The sequence below is a fragment of the Penaeus japonicus genome, unplaced genomic scaffold (genome assembly GCF_977035675.1).
Source record: "Penaeus japonicus unplaced genomic scaffold, GWHDUDI00000001_assembly GWHDUDI00000014, whole genome shotgun sequence".
Taxonomy (NCBI): Eukaryota; Metazoa; Arthropoda; class Malacostraca; order Decapoda; family Penaeidae; genus Penaeus; species Penaeus japonicus.
The window spans coordinates 8857817-8873867 of record NW_028234416.1 but is presented as its reverse complement, the minus strand read 5'-3'; the positions used below and the strand labels follow the sequence as shown (position 1 = coordinate 8873867).

Sequence of the window (16051 nt, the reverse complement as noted above, 5' to 3'; positions counted from 1 at the left end):
TGATTAGATGGTCGGCAATGGAATTTGCATGAAGAGAAAGAGGTAAAGGGGTAAGATATGGTGCACGTAGCGAATAGAGTAAGATTGGCATGAAAGTGTCAATATTAGATGCCAACGGTCATACCACGTTGAAAGCACCGCTTCTCGTCCCGATCAGCGAAGTTAAGCAGCGTTGGGTTTGGTCAGTACTTGGATGGAGTGACGCCTGGGAACACACAGATGCTGTTTTTTGCATTTTTGTGTTACCTAGAGTGCTAGCTACATGTGTATTCCCAGGTACTAAAAAATCCCATGCAATTTATTATATTCATTTCTTGATTGTGAGGATGAGCCATGAAATCCTCTTGTAGAGCCAGGATCAAATGTTCACATTTTCAGTCTACCACACGACTAAGCAAACTAATCTTGTACCTGAACAAATAACAAATCAAGAGATTTATTAAATTGGAGTGTCAAGACATTCCAGCAACAGTCAATGTCCCTGAACGACAATAACACTTACAGTATCAGCTCAGCCCCTCGCTGATCCAATCTCAGATGTACATGACCCCTCCCATCTCAGTTACATGTCTGGTCACTTTCGTAATATCAAACGAATAGTCACGAAGAAATGGGCAGAAACTAGAACTCCTAGACGCCTGAATTACTAAAAGTACAACTACGCCAAGTTTTGTTTTTTCTTTTCTCTCTCCTCAAGTCCATTTCCTGCACTCGGACAGGCACGCTAAACACATACCTCATTAAAAGTATGGTGGGAACCATTAACACACTATACCTGGCTGCTGTGATTTCTTCAAATGAGATAGACAGACTGTGTCAACATTGAAAAACAAAGCGCGCGCGGTAACAAGTGAACAGTGACATGCGTAGATTCGTGTTCAGTCCATTTTCAATTGTTCCTAATCTATATATATCATTCCTGATGATGCACGATGTAATGCACTTTCTTTTCCCTTTGCAGCAGCTTTGTTCGGGATGAAAAGGAATCATCTGGGGAATGTTTCTCTTTTTACTGCAGTCACCTGTAGTAACAGAGTAGACTTCCCTTGGGAAGTGAGGCATAAGAAGAGGCTGTTGTAGCCTATGTGTGAATGCGTCTGGAGATGTATGGCTTTATGTGATGTGTGTGTGTGTGTGTGTGTTGTAAGCTGTTTTCGGCGGCATTCTTTCTAGAGTAACGCAGGAGGAAGTTGGTGAAAAGGACTGTAGCAGGTTGTGATTGGTGCAGAGTAACTTTTAGTCAGTGAGGTGATGTGATTGGGTGGCAAGGCAATGGAATTTGCATGAAGAGAAAGAGGTAGAGGGGCAAGATGCCGTGAGTGTAGAGTAAGATTGGCATGAAAAGTGTCGATATTTGCCAACGGTCATACCACGTTGAAAGCACCGCTTCTCGTCCGATCAGCGAAGTTAAGCAGCGTTGGGTCTGGTCAGTACTTGGATGGGTGACCGCCTGGGAACACCAGATGCTGTTGGCATTTTGTTACCTATGCAAGCTACATATATATATTTATCGAATGTGTATGGAATGCACTGGTTTTCCATTTGCAGCAGCGAATTCAAACGAATCCCCTGCTCACATTTTTCCCGCAATCAATGGCATAGGCAAAGTAGACTTACTGACCTTGGCCGTGCGGGCGGGAGAAGAAGAAGAGACGGAAAACGGATTGGAGCTTTCTTAGCGGTGACGCCAGTAAATACATCATTCTTGCTTCCCAAACATTGAGCTAGATTTGCAATAGCTGTGAAAGTGATGCTTGGGGATAATGAGGGTAAAAGAACGGTGACAATGGCGATAGCAATGCTAATATTAAGGATGACAAGAGTAATGAGGACGTTGTAGCAGGAGTTGTCTTGGCAGCTTTTCTGTTTCCGATGATCCTTATCCCTGAACTGTTGTTACTGGTGTCGCTGATGGTGATATAGCCACCGTGTGATGTAATGTGTTATTAGTTAAGCAACAAGCTGCATTCTTTAGAGAGTTCCACAAGGCCACAGGCGGAGGAAATTGGTGAAGGGCTCGCAGGGGCTAGAATCTACATGGGCCCCAATTGGTTTCCCTCCAGTTGACTGATGCATGTATTGCAGAGTAGATGTCACTGGTGTGATTAGATGGCACGGCAATGGAATTTGCATGAAGAGAGGAGAGGTAAAGGGGTAAGATATGGTGCACGTAGAGGGAGATTGGGCTGAAGAAGGTATTTAGATGCCAACGGTCATACCACGTTGAAAGCACCGCTTCTCGTCCGATCAGCGAAGTTAAGCAGCGTTGGGTCTGGTCAGTACTTGGATGGGTGACCGCCTGGGAACACCAGATGCTGTTGGCATTTTGTGTTACCTAGACGTGCTAGCACCCATGTGTATTCCCAGGTACTAAAATCCCATGCAATGTATTCATTTCTTGATTGTGAGGATGCAGCCATGAAATCCTCTTGTAGAGCCAGGATCAAATGTTCACATTTTCAGTCTACCACCACGACTAAGCAAACTAATCTTGTACCTGAACAAATAACAAATCAAGAGATTTATTAAATTGGAGTGTCAAGACATTCCAGCCCAACAGTCAATGTCCCTGAACGACAATAACACTTACAGTATCAGCCTCAGCACCTCGCTGATCCAATCTCAGATGTACATGACCCCTCCCATCTCAGTTACATGTCTGGTCACTTTCGTAAATATCAAACGAATAGTCACGAAGAACATGGGCAGAGACTAGAACTCCCTAGACGCCTGGATTCACTAAAAGTACAAACTACGCCAAGTTTTGTTTTTTCTTTTCTCTCTCCTCAAGTCCATTTCCTGCACTCAGGACCAGGCCACGCTAAACACATACCTCATTAAAAGTATGGTGGGAACCATTCACACACTATACCCTGGCTGATTTCTTCAAATGAGATAGACAGACTGTGTCAACATTGAAAAACAAAGCGCGCGCGGTAACAAGTGAACAGTGACATGCGTAGATTCGTGTTCAGTCCATTTTCAATTGTTCCTAATCTATATATATCATTCCTGATGATGCACGATGTAATGCACTTTCTTTTCCCTTTGCAGCAGCTTTGTTCGGGATGAAAAGGAATCATCTGGGGAATGTTTCTCTTTTTACTGCAGTCACCTGTAGTAACAGAGTAGACTTCCCTTGGGAAGTGAGGCATAAGAAGAGGCTGTTGTAGCCTATGTGTGAATGCGTCTGGAGATGTATGGCTTTATGTGATGTGTGTGTGTGTGTGTGTGTGTTGTAAGCTGTTTTCGGCGGCATTCTTTCTAGAGTAACGCAGGAGGAAGTTGGTGAAAAGGACTGTAGCAGGTTGTGATTGCTGCAGAGTAACTTTTAGTCAGTGAGGTGATGTGATTGGGTGGCAAGGCAATGGAATTTGCATGAAGAGAAAGAGGTAGAGGGGCAAGATGCCGTGAGTGTAGAGTAAGATTGGCATGAAAAGTGTCAATATTTGCCAACGGTCATACCACGTTGAAAGCACCGCTTCTCGTCCGATCAGCGAAGTTAAGCAGCGTTGGGTCTGGTCAGTACTTGGATGGGTGACCGCCTGGGAACACCAGATGCTGTTGGCATTTTGTTACCTATGCAAGCTACATATATATATTTATCGAATGTGTATGGAATGCACTGGTTTTCCATTTGCAGCAGCGAATTCAAACGAATCCCCTGCTCACATTTTTCCCGCAATCAATGGCATAGGCAAAGTAGACTTACTTACCTTGGCCGTGCGGGCGGGAGAAGAAGAAGAAGAGACGGAAAACGGATTGGAGCTTTCTTAGCGGTGACGCCAGTAAATACATCATTCTTGCTTCCCAAACATTGAGCTAGATTTGCAATAGCTGTGAAAGTGATGCTTGGGGATAATGAGGGTAAAAGAACGGTGACAATGGCGATAGCAATGCTAATATTAAGGATGACAAGAGTAATGAGGACGTTGTAGCAGGAGTTGTCTTGGCAGCTTTTCTGTTTCCGATGATCCTTATCCCTGAACTGTTGTTACTGGTGTCGCTGATGGTGATATAGCCCACGTGTGATGTAATGTGTTATTAGTTAAGCAACAAGCTGCATTCTTTAGAGAGTTCCACAAGGCCACAGGCGGAGGAAATTGGTGAAGGGCTCGCAGGGGCTAGAATCTACATGGGCCCCAATTGGTTTCCCTCCAGTTGACTGATGCATGTATTGCAGAGTAGATGTCACTGGTGTGATTAGATGGCACGGCAATGGAATTTGCATGAAGAGAGGAGAGGTAAAGGGGTAAGATATGGTGCACGTAGAGGGAGATTGGGCTGAAGAAGGTATTTAGATGCCAACGGTCATACCACGTTGAAAGCACCGCTTCTCGTCCGATCAGCGAAGTTAAGCAGCGTTGGGTCTGGTCAGTACTTGGATGGGTGACCGCCTGGGAACACCAGATGCTGTTGGCATTTTGTGTTACCTAGACGTGCTAGCACCCATGTGTATTCCCAGGTACTAAAATCCCATGCAATGTATTCATTTCTTGATTGTGAGGATGCAGCCATGAAATCCTCTTGTAGAGCCAGGATCAAATGTTCACATTTTCAGTCTACCACCACGACTAAGCAAACTAATCTTGTACCTGAACAAATAACAAATCAAGAGATTTATTAAATTGGAGTGCCAAGACATTCCAGCCCAACAGTCAATGTCCCTGAACGACAATAACACTTACAGTATCAGCCTCAGCACCTCGCTGATCCAATCTCAGATGTACATGACCCCTCCCATCTCAGTTACATGTCTGGTCACTTTCGTAAATATCAAACGAATAGTCACGAAGAACATGGGCAGAGACTAGAACTCCCTAGACGCCTGAATTCACTAAAAGTACAAACTACGCCAAGTTTTGTTTTTCTTTTCTCTCTCCTCAAGTCCATTTCCTGCAATCAGGACCAGGCCGCGCTAAACACATACCTCATAAAAAGTATGGTGGGAACCATTCACACACTATACCCTGGCTGATTTCTTCAAATGAGATAGACAGACTGTGTCAACATTGAAAAACAAAGCGCGCGCGGTAACAAGTGAACAGTGACATGCGTAGATTCGTGTTCAGTCCATTTTCAATTGTTCCTAATCTATATATATCATTCCTGATGATGCACGATGTAATGCACTTTCTTTTCCCTTTGCAGCAGCTTTGTTCGGGATGAAAAGGAATCATCTGGGGAATGTTTCTCTTTTTACTGCAGTCACCTGTAGTAACAGAGTAGACTTCCCTTGGGAAGTGAGGCATAAGAAGAGGCTGTTGTAGCCTATGTGTGAATGCGTCTGGAGATGTATGGCTTTATGTGATGTGTGTGTGTGTGTGTTGTAAGCTGTTTTCGGCGGCATTCTTTCTAGAGTAACGCAGGAGGAAGTTGGTGAAAAGGACTGTAGCAGGTTGTGATTGGTGCAGAGTAACTTTTAGTCAGTGAGGTGATGTGATTGGGTGGCAAGGCAATGGAATTTGCATGAAGAGAAAGAGGGTAGAGGGGCAAGATGCCGTGAGTGTAGAGTAAGATTGGCATGAAAAGTGTCAATATTTGCCAACGGTCATACCACGTTGAAAGCACCGCTTCTCGTCCGATCAGCGAAGTTAAGCAGCGTTGGGTCTGGTCAGTACTTGGATGGGTGACCGCCTGGGAACACCAGATGCTGTTGGCATTTTGTTACCTATGCAAGCTACATATATATATTTATCGAATGTGTATGGAATGCACTGGTTTTCCATTTGCAGCAGCGAATTCAAACGAATCCCCTGCTCACATTTTTCCCGCAATCAATGGCATAGGCAAAGTAGACTTACTGACCTTGGCCGTGCGGGCGGGAGAAGAAGAAGAGACGGAAAACGGATTGGAGCTTTCTTAGCGGTGACGCCAGTAAATACATCATTCTTGCTTCCCAAACATTGAGCTAGATTTGCAATAGCTGTGAAAGTGATGCTTGGGGATAATGAGGGTAAAAGAACGGTGACAATGGCGATAGCAATGCTAATATTAAGGATGACAAGAGTAATGAGGACGTTGTAGCAGGAGTTGTCTTGGCAGCTTTTCTGTTTCCGATCATCCTTATCCCTGAACTGTTGTTACTGGTGTCGCTGATGGTGATATAGCCCACGTGTGATGTAATGTGTTATTAGTTAAGCAACAAGCTGCATTCTTTAGAGAGTTCCACAAGGCCACAGGCGGAGGAAATTGGTGAAGGGCTCGCAGGGGCTAGAATCTACATGGGCCCCAATTGGTTTCCCTCCAGTTGACTGATGCATGTATTGCAGAGTAGATGTCACTGGTGTGATTAGATGGCACGGCAATGGAATTTGCATGGAGAGAGGAGAGGTAAAGGGGTAAGATATGGTGCACGTAGAGGGAGATTGGGCTGAAGAAGGTATTTAGATGCCAACGGTCATACCACGTTGAAAGCACCGCTTCTCGTCCGATCAGCGAAGTTAAGCAGCGTTGGGTCTGGTCAGTACTTGGATGGGTGACCGCCTGGGAACACCAGATGCTGTTGGCATTTTGTGTTACCTAGACGTGCTAGCACCCATGTGTATTCCCAGGTACTAAAATCCCATGCAATATATTATATTCATTTCTTGATTGTGAGGATGCAGCCATGAAATCCTCTTGTAGAGCCAGGATCAAATGTTCACATTTTCAGTCTACCACCACGACTAAGCAAACTAATCTTGTACCTGAACAAATAACAAATCAAGAGATTTATTAAATTGGAGTGCCAAGACATTCCAGCCCAACAGTCAATGTCCCTGAACGACAATAACACTTACAGTATCAGCCTCAGCACCTCGCTGATCCAATCTCAGATGTACATGACCCCTCCCATCTCAGTTACATGTCTGGTCACTTTCGTAAATATCAAACGAATAGTCACGAAGAACATGGGCAGAGACTAGAACTCCCTAGACGCCTGAATTCACTAAAAGTACAAACTACGCCAAGTTTTGTTTTTCTTTTCTCTCTCCTCAAGTCCATTTCCTGCAATCAGGACCAGGCCGCGCTAAACACATACCTCATAAAAAGTATGGTGGGAACCATTCACACACTATACCCTGGCTGATTTCTTCAAATGAGATAGACAGACTGTGTCAACATTGAAAAACAAAGCGCGCGCGGTAACAAGTGAACAGTGACATGCGTAGATTCGTGTTCAGTCCATTTTCAATTGTTCCTAATCTATATATATCATTCCTGATGATGCACGATGTAATGCACTTTCTTTTCCCTTTGCAGCAGCTTTGTTCGGGATGAAAAGGAATCATCTGGGGAATGTTTCTCTTTTTACTGCAGTCACCTGTAGTAACAGAGTAGACTTCCCTTGGGAAGTGAGGCATAAGAAGAGGCTGTTGTAGCCTATGTGTGAATGCGTCTGGAGATGTATGGCTTTATGTGATGTGTGTGTGTGTGTGTTGTAAGCTGTTTTCGGCGGCATTCTTTCTAGAGTAACGCAGGAGGAAGTTGGTGAAAAGGACTGTAGCAGGTTGTGATTGCTGCAGAGTAACTTTTAGTCAGTGAGGTGATGTGATTGGGTGGCAAGGCAATGGACTTTGCATGAAGAGAAAGAGGGTAGAGGGGCAAGATGCCGTGAGTGTAGAGTAAGATTGGCATGAAAAGTGTCGATATTTGCCAACGGTCATACCACGTTGAAAGCACCGCTTCTCGTCCGATCAGCGAAGTTAAGCAGCGTTGGGTCTGGTCAGTACTTGGATGGGTGACCGCCTGGGAACACCAGATGCTGTTGGCATTTTCTTACCTATGCACGCTAGATATATATATCGAATGTGTATGGAATGCACTGGTTTTCCATTTGCAGCAGCGAATTCAAACGATTCACCTGCTCACATTTTCCCGCAATCAATGGCATAGGCAAGGTAGACTTACTTACCTTAGCCGTGCCGGCGGGAGAAGAAGAGACTGAAAACAGATTGGAGCTTTCATAGCGGTGACACCAGTAAATACATCATTCTTGCTTCCTAGACATTGAACTAGATTTGGAATAGGTCTGAAAGTGATGCTTGGGGATAATGAGGGTAAAAGAACGGTGACAATGGCGATAGCAATGCTAATATTAAGGATGACAAGAGTAATGAGGACGTTGTAGCAGGAGTTGTCTCGGCAGCTTTTCTGTTTCCGATCATCCTTATCCCTGAACTGTTGTTACTGGTGTCGCTGATGGTGATATAGCCCACGTGTGATGTAATGTGTTATTAGTTAAGCAACAAGCTGCATTCTTTAGAGAATTCCACAAGGCCACAGGCGGAGGAAATTGGTGAAGGGCTCGCAGGGGCTAGAATCTACATGTGCCCCAATTGGTTTCCCTCCAGTTGACTGATGCATGTATTGCAGAGTAGATGTTACTGGTGTGATTAGATGGCTCGGCAATGGAATTTGCATGAAGAGAGGAGAGGTAAAGGGATAAGATATGGTGCAGGTAGAGGGAGATTGGGCTGAAGAAGGTATTTAGATGCCAACGGTCATATCACGTTGAAAGCACCGCTTCTCGTCCGATCAGCGAAGTTAAGCAGCGTTTGGTTTGGTCAGTACTTGGATGGGTGACCGCCTGGGAACACCAGATGCTATTGGCATTTTGTGTTACCTTGACGTGCTCCATGTGTATTCCCAGGTACTAAAATCCCATGCAATGTAATTTTTTATGATTTCTTGATTGTGCATTCATGAATGATCGAATCTCTTGTAGAGCCAGATCAAATGTTCAATTTTTCAAGTCTACCACCACCAACTATAAGCAATTGTACTGAACAATCAAACAAAAAATCAAGAGATAAATTGGAGTGCAGTGTCAGGCATTCCAACCAACAGTCCTCCCCCCCTCAAAACACTAACAGTTACAGTCAGCCTCAGCACTCGCTGATCAATCCTCAGATGTACATGACCCCCCCCCCATCTCAGTACATGTCTGGTCACTTTCGTAAATATGAAACGAATAGTCACGAAGAACATGGGCAGAGACTAGAACTCCCTAGACGCCTGAATTCACTAAAAGTACAAACTACGCCAAGTTTTGTTTTTCTTTTCTCTCTCCTCAAGTCCATTTCCTGCAATCAGGACCAGGCCGCGCTAAACACATACCTCATAAAAAGTATGGTGGGAACCATTCACACACTATACCCTGGCTGATTTCTTCAAATGAGATAGACAGACTGTGTCAACATTGAAAAACAAAGCGCGCGCGGTAACAAGTGAACAGTGACATGCGTAGATTCGTGTTCAGTCCATTTTCAATTGTTCCTAATCTATATATATCATTCCTGATGATGCACGATGTAATGCACTTTCTTTTCCCTTTGCAGCAGCTTTGTTCGGGATGAAAAGGAATCATCTGGGGAATGTTTCTCTTTTTACTGCAGTCACCTGTAGTAACAGAGTAGACTTCCCTTGGGAAGTGAGGCATAAGAAGAGGCTGTTGTAGCCTATGTGTGAATGCGTCTGGAGATGTATGGCTTTATGTGATGTGTGTGTGTGTGTTGTAAGCTGTTTTCGGCGGCATTCTTTCTAGAGTAACGCAGGAGGAAGTTGGTGAAAAGGACTGTAGCAGGTTGTGATTGGTGCAGAGTAACTTTTAGTCAGTGAGGTGATGTGAGGCAAGGCAATGGACTTTGCATGAAGAGAAAGAGGGTAGAGGGGCAAGATGCCGTGAGTGTAGAGTAAGATATTTGCCAACGGTCATACCACGTTGAAAGCACCGCTTCTCGTCCGATCAGCGAAGTTAAGCAGCGTTGGGTCTGGTCAGTACTTGGATGGGTGACCGCCTGGGAACACCAGATGCTGTTGGCATTTTGTTACCTATGCAAGCTACATATATATTTATCGAATGTGTATGGAATGCACTGGTTTTCCATTTGCAGCAGCGAATTCAAACGAATCCCCTGCTCACATTTTTCCCGCAATCAATGGCATAGGCAAAGTAGACTTACTGACCTTGGCCGTGCGGGCGGGAGAAGAAGAAGAAGAGACGGAAAACGGATTGGAGCTTTCTTAGCGGTGACGCCAGTAAATACATCATTCTTGCTTCCCAAACATTGAGCTAGATTTGCAATAGCTGTGAAAGTGATGCTTGGGGATAATGAGGGTAAAAGAACGGTGACAATGGCGATAGCAATGCTAATATTAAGGATGACAAGAGTAATGAGGACGTTGTAGCAGGAGTTGTCTTGGCAGCTTTTCTGTTTCCGATCATCCTTATCCCTGAACTGTTGTTACTGGTGTCGCTGATGGTGATATAGCCCACGTGTGATGTAATGTGTTATTAGTTAAGCAACAAGCTGCATTCTTTAGAGAGTTCCACAAGGCCACAGGCGGAGGAAATTGGTGAAGGGCTCGCAGGGGCTAGAATCTACATGGGCCCCAATTGGTTTCCCTCCAGTTGACTGATGCATGTATTGCAGAGTAGATGTCACTGGTGTGATTAGATGGCACGGCAATGGAATTTGCATGAAGAGAGGAGAGGTAAAGGGGTAAGATATGGTGCACGTAGAGGGAGATTGGGCTGAAGAAGGTATTTAGATGCCAACGGTCATACCACGTTGAAAGCACCGCTTCTCGTCCGATCAGCGAAGTTAAGCAGCGTTTGGTCTGGTCAGTACTTGGATGGGTGACCGCCTGGGAACACCAGATGCTGTTGGCATTTTGTGTTACCTAGACGTGCTAGCACCCATGTGTATTCCCAGGTACTAAAATCCCATGCAATATATTCATTTCTTGATTGTGAGGATGCAGCCATGAAATCCTCTTGTAGAGCCAGGATCAAATGTTCAAATTTTCAGTCTACCACCACGACTAAGCAAACTAATCTTGTACCTGAACAAATAACAAATCAAGAGATTTATTAAATTGGAGTGCCAAGACATTCCAGCCCAACAGTCAATGTCCCTGAACGACAATAACACTTACAGTATCAGCCTCAGCACCTCGCTGATCCAATCTCAGATGTACATGACCCCTCCCATCTCAGTTACATGTCTGGTCACTTTCGTAAATATCAAACGAATAGTCACGAAGAACATGGGCAGAGACTAGAACTCCCTAGACGCCTGAATTCACTAAAAGTACAAACTACGCCAAGTTTTGTTTTTCTTTTCTCTCTCCTCAAGTCCATTTCCTGCAATCAGGACCAGGCCACGCTAAACACATACCTCATTAAAAGTATGGTGGGAACCATTCACACACTATACCCTGGCTGATTTCTTCAAATGAGATAGACAGACTGTGTCAACATTAAAAAACAAAGCGCGCGCGGTAACAAGTGAACAGTGACATGCGTAGATTCGTGTTCAGTCCATTTTCAATTGTTCCTAATCTATATATATCATTCCTGATGATGCACGATGTAATGCACTTTCTTTTCCCTTTGCAGCAGCTTTGTTCGGGATGAAAAGGAATCATCTGGGGAATGTTTCTCTTTTTACTGCAGTCACCTGTAGTAACAGAGTAGACTTCCCTTGGGAAGTGAGGCATAAGAAGAGGCTGTTGTAGCCTATGTGTGAATGCGTCTGGAGATGTTTGGCTTTATGTGATGTGTGTGTGTGTGTGTGTGTTGTAAGCTGTTTTCGGCGGCATTCTTTTTCTAGAGTAACGCAGGAGGAAGTTGGTGAAAAGGACTGTAGCAGGTTGTGATTGCTGTAGAGTAACTTTTAGTCAGTGATGTGATGTGATTGGGTGGCAAGGCAATGGAATTTGCATGAAGAGAAAGAGGTAGAGGGGCAAGATGCCGTGAGTGTAGAGTAAGATTGGCATGAAAAGCGTTGATATTTGCCAACGGTCATACCACGTTGAAAGCACCGCTTCTCGTCCGATCAGCGAAGTTAAGCAGCGTTGGGTCTGGTCAGTACTTGGATGGGTGACCGCCTGGGAACACCAGATGCTGTTGGCATTTTGTGTTACCTAGACGTGCTAGCACCCATGTGTATTCCCAGGTACTAAAATCCCATGCAATATATTATATTCATTTCTTGATTGTGAGGATGCAGCCATGAAATCCTCTTGTAGAGCCAGGATCAAATGTTCAAATTTTCAGTCTACCACCACGACTAAGCAAACTAATCTTGTACCTGAACAAATAACAAATCAAGAGATTTATTAAATTGGAGTGCCAAGACATTCCAGCCCAACAGTCAATGTCCCTCAACGACAATAACACTTACAGTATCAGCCTCAGCACCTCGCTGATCCAATCTCAGATGTACATGACCCCTCCCATCTCAGTTACATGTCTGGTCACTTTCGTAAATATCAAACGAATAGTCACGAAGAACATGGGCAGAGACTAGAACTCCCTAGACGCCTGAATTCACTAAAAGTACAAACTACGCCAAGTTTTGTTTTTCTTTTCTCTCTCCTCAAGTCCATTTCCTGCAATCAGGACCAGGCCGCGCTAAACACATACCTCATAAAAAGTATGGTGGGAACCATTCACACACTATACCCTGGCTGATTTCTTCAAATGAGATAGACAGACTGTGTCAACATTGAAAAACAAAGCGCGCGCGCTAACAAGTGAACAGTGACATGCGTAGATTCGTGTTCAGTCCATTTTCAATTGTTCCTAATCTATATATATCATTCCTGATGATGCACGATGTAATGCACTTTCTTTTCCCTTTGCAGCAGCTTTGTTCGGGATGAAAAGGAATCATCTGGGGAATGTTTCTCTTTTTACTGCAGTCACCTGTAGTAACAGAGTAGACTTCCCTTGGGAAGTGAGGCATAAGAAGAGGCTGTTGTAGCCTATGTGTGAATGCGTCTGGAGATGTATGGCTTTATGTGATGTGTGTGTGTGTGTTGTAAGCTGTTTTTCGGCGGCATTCTTTCTAGAGTAACGCAGGAGGAAGTTGGTGAAAAGGACTGTAGCAGGTTGTGATTGGTGCAGAGTAACTTTTAGTCAGTGAGGTGATGTGATTGGGTGGCAAGGCAATGGAATTTACATGAAGAGAAAGAGGGTAGAGGGGCAAGATGCCGTGAGTGTAGACAAAGATTGGCATGAAAAGTGTCGATATTTGCCAACGGTCATACCACGTTGAAAGCACCGCTTCTCGTCCGATCAGCGAAGTTAAGCAGCGTTGGGTCTGGTCAGTACTTGGATGGGTGACCGCCTGGGAACACCAGATGCTGTTGGCATTTTGTTACCTATGCAAGCTACATATATATATTTATCGAATGTGTATGGAATGCACTGGTTTTCCATTTGCAGCAGCGAATTCAAACGAATCCCCTGCTCACATTTTTCCCGCAATCAATGGCATAGGCAAAGTAGACTTACTTACCTTGGCCGTGCGGGCGGGAGAAGAAGAAGAAGAGACGGAAAACGGATTGGAGCTTTCTTAGCGGTGACGCCAGTAAATACATCATTCTTGCTTCCCAAACATTGAGCTAGATTTGCAATAGCTGTGAAAGTGATGCTTGGGGATAATGAGGGTAAAAGAAGGGTGACAATGGCGATAGCAATGCTAATATTAAGGATGACAAGAGTAATGAGGACGTTGTAGCAGGAGTTGTCTTGGCAGCTTTTCTGTTTCCGATCATCCTTATCCCTGAACTGTTGTTACTGGTGTCGCTGATGGTGATATAGCCCACGTGTGATGTAATGTGTTATTAGTTAAGCAACAAGCTGCATTCTTTAGAGAGTTCCACAAGGCCACAGGCGGAGGAAATTGGTGAAGGGCTCGCAGGGGCTAGAATCTACATGGGCCCCAATTGGTTTCCCTCCAGTTGACTGATGCATGTATTGCAGAGTAGATGTCACTGGTGTGATTAGATGGCACGGCAATGGAATTTGCATGGAGAGAGGAGAGGTAAAGGGGTAAGATATGGTGCACGTAGAGGGAGATTGGGCTGAAGAAGGTAATTAGATGCTAACGGTCATACCACGTTGAAAGCACCGCTTCTCGTCCGATCAGCGAAGTTAAGCAGCTTTGGGTCTGGTCAGTACTTGGATGGGTGACCGCCTGGGAACACCAGATACTGTTGGCATTTTGTGTTACCTAGACGTGCTAGCACCCATGTGTATTCCCAGGTACTAAAATCCCATGCAATATATTATATTCATTTCTTGATTGTGAGGATGCAGCCATGAAATCCTCTTGTAGAGCCAGGATCAAATGTTCAGGCGGGGCTTCGAACCTTGCCAATACCCCCTTCGGCCAATCACAGTCGAGTCGATCCGTACTTCGTCCAATGAGTGAACTCATCCGTGCCCTCGATGTGACCCCGTATTTCAGTAGCTCGTATCTCGCCTCAGGAGAGGATATTTGGGATTCAGCACAGAATTTAGCTCAGACTGCGTGTCGAGAGGTCATCCTCTCCCTTCGACTCCTCCTCAAGGATTCCAGGTAGATATTGTGTCTAGTACTTTAGTGACTTATTTCGTATACTGTGCATTGTCAGTGTTTCCTTAGTGTTCTCGATATAACTATAGCTCAGATCTCGTTATCTTTGCGATAGGCTTAGCTTACCCCTTGTATATATATATATATATATATATATATATATATATATATATATATATATATATATATATATATATATATATATATATATATATATATATATATATATATCGTGCCCCATTGTTGTAAATAATATATATATGTCTTTGAGTTATGATATATTGTTATTGTTTTATCTGCCGTGTTTGACACCAACCCTTTATTTATTATGTGGGGTTATAGAGCAATCTATACACCCATCACACACACGCACACACACACGCACACACACACACACACACACACACACACACACACACACACACACATACACATACATATATACGTGTGTGTATACATGCGTTAATACATGCATGTTAGGAAGAGAACAGCAGTGAACAGAAATAAAAAAGGAACTGATAATGATGATAATAATGATGATGAAATGACGAAGAGGAAACTAAAGCCCTGTGTATCCTTTGCCTGCAGACCTCCACTAATGAGAAGCGTATATAAAGGACGCTTACACGAGGACTTGATAAATCAGGTTCAAGGAAGAGCAGTCATTATGGCGCCCTATCCCTTTCTGGCGGGAATCTTGGCCTTTTCCTGATATGGTTGTTGTGTTTTATCACTGTCGTTATCAGGATAGTGATAATGGTAATACTGATAAGGATGATGATCATTATGATACTGATAATTGCAATAATGATGATGATAAAAACAGGTATGATATTGATTATGGTGATAATATTATGATGATGATATATCTATAACAATGGGATTGATTATAATGTTGAAATGACAATAGTAAATCGGGGCGAAGATGCGCTTGACAGGTTGATGATGATAATCAGTTGAAGATTGACATGGTCGTGATGACGATTATTTGCAATACGACTAGGCTGCAAATTGCATTCATCAACAGCATCTGCAGTACATTTTCGCTGCGATGAATAAAACAAAGGATACTACTAGTACTGTACTACTAGTTATAACTATGATACTAGTAAGGTAATAATAATAATGATGATGAAAATTCTGATTGTGATAATATTCGTAACAACAGTGATCCTGATTATCATAATAATGGCAATGCTAATATTCTAAGTGAGAAAGAGAGTGAGAGAAAGAAAGAAAGAGAGAGAGAGGGAGGGAGAGAGAGAGAGAGAGAAAGAGAGAGAGAGAGAGAAATAGAGGGAAGGAGAGTGAGAGAGAGAGTGAGATAGATAGATAAATATATATATAGAGAAAGAGATTGAGAAATAGCCTATATATATATATATATATATATATATATATATATATATATATATATATATATATATATATACAAACACACACACATAAAATATATATATATATATATATATATATATATATATATATATATATATATATATATATAATATATAATATAATATATATATATATATATATATATATATATATATATATATATATATATATATATATATATATATATATGTAATTATACGTATATACATATACACCCACACACACACACGAACATATACATATATATATTCATATATATACATATATATATATATATAGATAGATATATGTATATGTAT

The 16051-nt window shown here is 43.0% G+C and overlaps 12 non-coding genes and 2 pseudogenes across 12 annotated transcripts; all 14 read left to right on the top strand.

Moving 5' to 3' along the window:
* The first annotated feature begins 110 nt into the window (after positions 1–110).
* On the top strand, positions 111–231 carry LOC147470501 (5S ribosomal RNA; annotated as a pseudogene).
* A 1125-nt stretch (positions 232–1356) lies between these two features.
* LOC122252451 (5S ribosomal RNA) lies at positions 1357–1475 on the top strand. The gene has a single exon (XR_006223151.1). It is a non-coding gene; the product is annotated as a 5S ribosomal RNA (ribosomal RNA).
* Positions 1476–2205: 730 nt separating this feature from the next.
* Positions 2206–2324, top strand: LOC122252461 (5S ribosomal RNA). The gene has a single exon (XR_006223089.1). It is a non-coding gene; the product is annotated as a 5S ribosomal RNA (ribosomal RNA).
* Positions 2325–3451: 1127 nt separating this feature from the next.
* On the top strand, positions 3452–3570 carry LOC122252458 (5S ribosomal RNA). The gene has a single exon (XR_015191642.1). It is a non-coding gene; the product is annotated as a 5S ribosomal RNA (ribosomal RNA).
* Positions 3571–4303: 733 nt separating this feature from the next.
* On the top strand, positions 4304–4422 carry LOC122252465 (5S ribosomal RNA). The gene has a single exon (XR_006223165.2). It is a non-coding gene; the product is annotated as a 5S ribosomal RNA (ribosomal RNA).
* A 1121-nt stretch (positions 4423–5543) lies between these two features.
* Positions 5544–5662, top strand: LOC122252462 (5S ribosomal RNA). Its single transcript, XR_015191641.1, has one exon. It is a non-coding gene; the product is annotated as a 5S ribosomal RNA (ribosomal RNA).
* A 730-nt stretch (positions 5663–6392) lies between these two features.
* LOC122252453 (5S ribosomal RNA) lies at positions 6393–6511 on the top strand. The gene has a single exon (XR_006223153.1). It is a non-coding gene; the product is annotated as a 5S ribosomal RNA (ribosomal RNA).
* A 1126-nt stretch (positions 6512–7637) lies between these two features.
* LOC122252468 (5S ribosomal RNA) lies at positions 7638–7756 on the top strand. Its single transcript, XR_006223168.2, has one exon. It is a non-coding gene; the product is annotated as a 5S ribosomal RNA (ribosomal RNA).
* Positions 7757–8478: 722 nt separating this feature from the next.
* On the top strand, positions 8479–8597 carry LOC122252455 (5S ribosomal RNA; annotated as a pseudogene).
* Positions 8598–9688: 1091 nt separating this feature from the next.
* On the top strand, positions 9689–9807 carry LOC122267486 (5S ribosomal RNA). Its single transcript, XR_006224486.1, has one exon. It is a non-coding gene; the product is annotated as a 5S ribosomal RNA (ribosomal RNA).
* Positions 9808–10538: 731 nt separating this feature from the next.
* LOC147470500 (5S ribosomal RNA) lies at positions 10539–10657 on the top strand. The gene has a single exon (XR_015191643.1). It is a non-coding gene; the product is annotated as a 5S ribosomal RNA (ribosomal RNA).
* Positions 10658–11783: 1126 nt separating this feature from the next.
* Positions 11784–11902, top strand: LOC147470499 (5S ribosomal RNA). Its single transcript, XR_015191645.1, has one exon. It is a non-coding gene; the product is annotated as a 5S ribosomal RNA (ribosomal RNA).
* A 1125-nt stretch (positions 11903–13027) lies between these two features.
* On the top strand, positions 13028–13146 carry LOC122252463 (5S ribosomal RNA). The gene has a single exon (XR_006223163.1). It is a non-coding gene; the product is annotated as a 5S ribosomal RNA (ribosomal RNA).
* A 733-nt stretch (positions 13147–13879) lies between these two features.
* On the top strand, positions 13880–13998 carry LOC147470498 (5S ribosomal RNA). Its single transcript, XR_015191644.1, has one exon. It is a non-coding gene; the product is annotated as a 5S ribosomal RNA (ribosomal RNA).
* The last annotated feature ends 2053 nt before the right edge of the window (positions 13999–16051 follow it).